Below are 6,896 nucleotides of genomic sequence, written 5' to 3'. Positions count from 1 at the left end.
CTGAAACATACACATATCCTGGTGACATTTATCCCTTGACCAAACGATGGGAACAGAAGTCACTGAACCATATAGGGCAAGGAAATATCTAAACCTCATAGAGTAGAATTTGGTCATTACGTTTCTCCTCCATCATCGCCAATTTCTGCTCCAAATCCACTGATCCCCTTTCCTCACCTTTGTATATACATTTTAAAACATATATACCTTGGGCTTCCCTGGTGGCGCAGTGGTTGAGAGTCCGCCTGCCGATGCAGGGGACACAGGTTCGTGCCCCGGTCCGGGAAGATCCCACATGCCGCGGAGCAGCTGGGCCTGTGAGCCATGGCCGCTGAGCCTGTGCGTCCGGAGCCTGTGCTCCGCAACGGGAGTGGCCACAGCAGTGAGAGGCCCACATACCACAAAAAATAAATAAATAAATAAATAAAACATATATACCTTTATACCTCTCTCTGTATATATGTATATATACAGAGAGAGAACAGAGAGAGATACAGATAATATACATATATACACAGATATATAGATATAGATATCTGTATATATTAATCTACAGAGAGGGAGAGAGAGAGAGGAGAGATAGTATTCACAACATGTGTAGTAAATTCCTGAACTTCATATTAGATTCCATGGGATTAAGTGGATCATGGGGTCAAGAAATGTGCAATGCACGTTAAGATGGAGAAAGAATAGAGAATCAAACAGTATATGATTATTAAATAACATAAGTACTATATTGTCATTCAGTCTCATAAAAATGCTTGATTGCAGGGAGGCACAGAATTCTCCACAATATACACCATGAATCTTTTAATTTTTTTTAACTGAAGTCTCATTGATTTACAATGTTGTGTTAGTTTCTGGCATACAGCAAAATGATTCAGACATATATATGTGTGTGTGTACATATATATTCTTTTCCATTATGGTTTATGATAAGGATATTAATATAGTTCCCTGTGCTGTACAGTAGGACCTAGTTGTTTACCTCTTTTGTATATAGTAGGTTGTATCTGCTAATCCCAAAGTCCTAATTTATCCTTCCCCAACCATCTTCCCCCTTTGGTAACCATAAGTTTGTTTTCCTGTCTGTGAGTCTATTTCTGTTTTGTAAGTTCATTTGCATTGTATTTTAGATTCCACATACAAGCAATATCATATGACATTTGTCTTTCTCTTTCTGACTTACTTCACTTAGTATGATAATCTCTAGGTCCATCCATGTTGCTGCAAATGGCATTATTTCATTCTTTTTTATGGCTGCGTAATATTCCATTGTGTATATATACCACATCTTCTTTACCCATTCATCTGTTGATGGACATTTAGGTTGCTTCCATGTCTTGGCTATTGTAAATAGCTATGAACGTTGCTATGAACGTTGGGGTGAATGTATCTTTTCGAATTAAGAGTTTTTGTCTTTTCTGGATGTATACCTGGGAGTGGGATTGCTGGATTATATGGTAACTTTATTTTTAGCTTTTTAAGGAACCTCCATACTGTTTTCATAGTAGCTGCACCAATTTACATTCCCACCAACAGTGTAGGAGCATTCCCTTTTTATTTGTTAACTTTTTTTTTTTTTTTTTCTGCGGTACGCAGGCTTCTCACTGTTGCGGCCTCTCCCGTTGCGGGGCACAGGCTCCGGATGCACAGGCTCAGCAGCCATGGCTCACGGGCCCAGCCGCTCCGCGGCATGTGGGATCTTCCCGGACCGGGGCATGAACCCACGTCCCCTGCATCGGCAGGCAGACTCTCAACCACTGCGCCACCAGGGAAGCCCTATTTGTTAACTTTTTAATGATGGCCATTCTGACCACTGTGAGGTGATACCTCATTGTAGTTTTGATTTGCATTTCTCTAATAATTATTGATGTTGAGCATCTTTTTATGTTCCTGTTGGCCATCTGTATGACTTCTTTGGAGAAATGTCTATTTAGGTCTTCTGCCCATTTTTCAACTGGGTTGTTTGGGGTTTTTTTGTTATTGAGTTGTATAAACTGTTTGTATCTTTTGGAAATTAAGCCCTCATCAGTTGTATCATTTGCAAATATTTTCTCCCGTTCCATAGGCTGTCTTTTCATTTTGCTTATGGTTTCCTTTGCTGTGCAAAATCTTATAAGTTTGATTAGGTCCCATTTGTTTATTTTTTATTTTATTTCTATTGTCTTGGGAGACTGACCTAAGAAAACATTGCTATGATTTATATCAGATAATGTTTTGCCTATGTTCTCTTCTAGGTACATCATGCATCTTTAACTTCCATATTTAAGCCAGTGCTATTCACCTCAAACCCACAAAAGTCCAGTAAAGTCAATTATTTACAGCAACTCTTCCAGTTCTTAGCTCCTCTCTCTTTTACCTCATTTGCTATCCAGCCCCTTTGGACTAGCAAGTTGCCTTTTGGATTTCAGCTCCTCTTAGTTCTCCTCAAGTATTCTGGCTTTGATTTGCCCCATCAGCTCTTCTTACTTTGGACTATCTTCCACAGTAAGCTTGCTCTGATCAACTCCATGTCTTGGCTCATTTTGAGGCCATAAGACAGTTCCAGGATAAATGAGGAGGCACATCAGAAGTCCCTAAGAATCCTTGGGATTACCCCAATTATGGATGAGGAATAAAGGAGCAGCATAATTTGGAAATGGAAATAATGTGAAAAACAAACAAAAGGTTGAAGTCCAATTATCACCAAAAAATTGAAGTCCAATTGCAAAATAGCTGCATAATAATAAACTGGACAGTGTTTGTTTTATTTTCTATTGTGTATTAGGTACTTAGCACATAGTAGGTGCTTTAAAAATATTTGTTTAATGAATAAATGTGAATGAATACACTCTACCAAGGGCAGATTTAAAGGATTTGCACTCAAAATATAATTAGGAATCAATTAGGCATGATCAAAAATTTTCTCAATACTTAAATTAGTCACTGAATGATCCTGTTCCTGGGCATAGTCTCCAATGTGGGGAATGGATTATTATTTGATTGAAATAGTTTAAGGTACTTAGTTATCAGAATGGAATTGGCTCCTAAAATACAGTGGTCCCCACAAGAAAAAAGAGTTCATAAATTCTAGGGAAGATTGAGAAATTAATTTAAGATCTAGCTTTCCAATTTTTACTTCTGCTTGGATTCCCTCTCATTTTGCCTCTTCCCATTTATTCTCTAGTTCCATGGCCTAGTGCAAAGGGCAATTCCCTGAGATAAGATCTGGTTCTGGAGAAACTTTTGAAAAGTCTTTTAACCTTTCTCGGTCTTAGTTTCTTTATCAGAAAAGTGAGATTTGGACATGATCCCCGTGGCCCCCTTCTAGCTCCAAAGTCCTTGGGAGTCACTTGTTCCTCTTCTTAAAGTTTCCTTCTGAAGGCTCTGACCATGTTTCTATTACAGGTTGTCAGTTATTCGTATTTTCTGACATACTTCAATCCCTTTGTTCTTATTCCTCCAAAGAGTTGCCTCTGTGACTTACCTCTTTCTTTCCCATCGCTCTGATTTGTTTTTCCTTCTGATGGCTTGGGGTTTAGTTGTTGTTGCTGTTGTTTTGCCTTTGTCATCATGCTCCCTCCCCACCTTGCCCTCACTGCTTGTACCTCATTTGTTGATTTTCTTTCAAATGACCAACCTCAGGCTTCCCAGAACTTTAGCAAATTGTTCCTATAATTTCGTCCTTGAAAACACACACACACACACACACACACACATGCATGCGCGCGCACACGCACACACGCGTGCACACACTCCTCCCCACCCCCACCCTAGGCTTCTCCAACTGCCTGCTAGGCTCCTGGCCCTTCCCCCACAACCTCCCTTTCCTGTTCCACAACCTTGAACTCTTCACAAACTCCGTTTCCCCTTTATTTAATATCAGTAACATGGAGAAATTAAGAAACACAAAAAGAATAACTTCTGTCCTTTCTCTTATGAATGTTTAAATTCCTGCCATCCTTTGCAGAATGAACTCTGAAAAGACACACCAGAAAAGCCTCAGTCCGAATGACCTCCTTGATCTTCACTCCCTCCCTCTGCCCCTAAAACACCATGGCAACTGCCACCTGAGAGAGGCCAGGCGGAAATCATCCAATAAAACCAAGGTTTGCTTGCCAGTGCTTTCTTATTTAATAAAGTTCTGCAAAGGGTACTTTTCCCTTACCCTTCATTGCCTTAACTCCCTTAATGCTAGCAAGACAAAGAACATGTGGTAGTACATGTGATTATAAGAACCATAATTTGTTGCAGATATTTACTTGTAGGTCTTCAAATTTTCTCTGTAAGTTGAAAGTTTGTCATCCTCCAGGTCTGCACCCAGAAAGTGAGGCCTATAGCAGAGGCAGAAATCAGTGGGATGACAATAAATGGTCACACTGTGGCGAAAAAAACCAGAGGCTGTCCAAGTACTGTCAGGCGGTACTTGGGCAAATTTCAACCTGCTGTTTATCAGCTGTAAGACCTTGAACAAGAAAGCTACTTTGCGTCTCCATGCCTCAGTTTCTTCATTTGTAAAATGGGGTGTTCTGCTTGTCTAAAATGGGGATTATACAATGTTTACCTTGCAAAGTTATTTTAAGGATTAAATGAGACCGTGCAATTATAGGGCGTAGTAAGCAGAATGCACCCAAGCTATGACTATGGTTATCAATAGAAAGGTTACATGCTTTCTAGACTCCTAGTTTAGTTCTCTTGCAACGAAAATCAAATTCCTCATGGGATTCTAACTTTCAGGAAGGTAGACGAAATGCTTCCACAGTGCCTGCTCCTCTACAAACTAGAAACAGAGGAATGCTAAGAGCAGAGTATTGTCCGGAGAGAAGAGGCCTTCAATGAAATGGCAAAGAATTTCCTGGACTCCCACATGACTGTAGTTGTATTTTTAGAGCAAAAGCCACCATGAGTCTAGAAACACTTTCAGTGACTTAAAAGTGTATTACACTCAACAACATCAACAAACATTTGGGCAACAGTAGTATATGCATTTGAGAGACATGTTATTTATTGGGGCCACAGGCTGGGCTCACTTCATGTGTACATGGATTCCACTGCAACAACACTGCAGACCCCTAAGAATCTAGAGCTTATGGTTTAGAAAGCAACAGTCAAGCTCGATTGTCTCAAACTGCAAAAGGATCATTTAAGAGCTTATTTTTAAATCGTAGGCTCCACACCCACCCCCCCAGAGATTGATTAAGTAGATCAGGGGTAGAGGCTAGGAATGTGAATTCTCAGTAAATTCCCCATGTGGTTGATTACCTTGAGTCCAGAGGAGTTACAGAGCTCTGGGAATTAGCATCCCTGACTGGCCCCTCTTCTTTCTCTTCCAAAGATCTCATTCCAATCACCTACCTTCTCTTTGTTCTTCACAGTTCTGGGCTTCTTTAACTGGAGTGTTGCGCTGATATCACAAAACAACGTGTAGGAAAATCTCTGAGAGTCAAACATAATGACTGGCTTTCTTCAAAGAGCAACAACATTCAATTATGCTTCAATTGTTTTAAAAATCAACGTCATATCTTTGCTTTTCAGGGACTTATTTTTTTGATACTAACAGTACCTTAACATCCATTTTAACTAAGTCAGAGGCAACCTGTGCTCACAAATGAAGGATACAGAGATTATGCTCAAGTGGTCTGGCTTGAAAATTGGCTCCACTATGTAAACACCCAACAGTACTTAAAGCTATTCCTGAAGAGAGGAAAAATTTTAAGTCAATAGGGAAGCCAAAATAGAAAATGTTGATAAAATTAGAAAATATCATAAGGAGGAACCACTAAACCAGAATGAGAAGCCCATCTTCACCACCAACTCCCCCCATCCAGAATATCCTCCCCCACTAGAGCCTCTCAGTCTCCCACACATGAGAAGGAACTGGGGACAGGGTGCCAGGATAAGTCCCTTTTCCCCATCCTTTATTATCTTCAACGCCCTTGAGTGCCTCTTCAGCTTTTTTGGGAACTTAAATGCTTAGTTTACGAGGTCAAATGACTATGGAACATTTTCCAAAAATTAAATCACCAATTAAAGAAAGAACAGTGTTGTTTTAATATTCTCTTCTGCTGTTTCTCTCAATCTCTCTCTCTCTCATTTCTCTCTCTCCTTTCATTCTCTTGCTCTTTCTCTCCCTCCCTTCTTTTCTCCCTCTCTCTCCCTCTCTCCCCTTCCCCTCCCCTCTCCACTTCACCACACACAGAAACCCCTTTTCAAAGGGGCTTTTTTCCAACTCAGTGAAGTAAAGTCTTTGCCCCTTTGTGGGGAAGGCTCATTAACATTCCCACAGCAGCATCTCTTCAAGGATTTTACTTTTGTAACTCTGTGGGGAGGTCAAGAGGCCACAGTGGAGAGGTAAAAGGAAAAAATGGTAAATGGGGGAGGGCGGAAGAAAGGAGAGGAGGGGAAAGAGCCCTTCCTTTCACAATAAGGCCAGCAAGAAGGAGGGTGGACCAAAGTAGGAAAAGACCAGACAGACAAGACTCAGTAAAGAGATGAATATTGGGCCCCCAGATCTGCCCTTGGAGATCTCCAGATTCCTGAGAAAAGCAGAAAGCTATGTTCCTTCTCTCATTTCTTTTCCTCAAAGAGGAAGTACAGATGGAAACAGTGGAATGAAAGAGTGACAAAACCCAGTCTATTCCACTGAGAAATTAGAAGCTTTCCTGGCCCCAGTGTTCCCATTTCCCCTACAATAGCCTAGTGATAACTGCACCTGTCTACCACAGGGAGATTAACAGGATGAATGAGACAATGTCAGCAAGAGTTCCAAGGGTTGACCGTGAGGGAGCCACTCAAGGTCCTGACCCCAAAGGACTGGGAAAATAATGGAGATTCAGTGAACTCCAAAGCAAAGATCAGAATGCTTTCCAAATCTCTTCAGATGGTGGTACCTGCTTCATTTATCACCAGCAACC

The sequence above is a fragment of the Mesoplodon mirus genome (assembly GCF_964341445.2).
Source record: "Mesoplodon mirus genome assembly, chromosome: 4".
Classification (NCBI taxonomy): Eukaryota; Metazoa; Chordata; class Mammalia; order Artiodactyla; family Ziphiidae; genus Mesoplodon; species Mesoplodon mirus.
The sequence above is the reverse complement of the archived record's forward strand: the minus strand, read 5'-3'. Positions refer to the sequence as shown.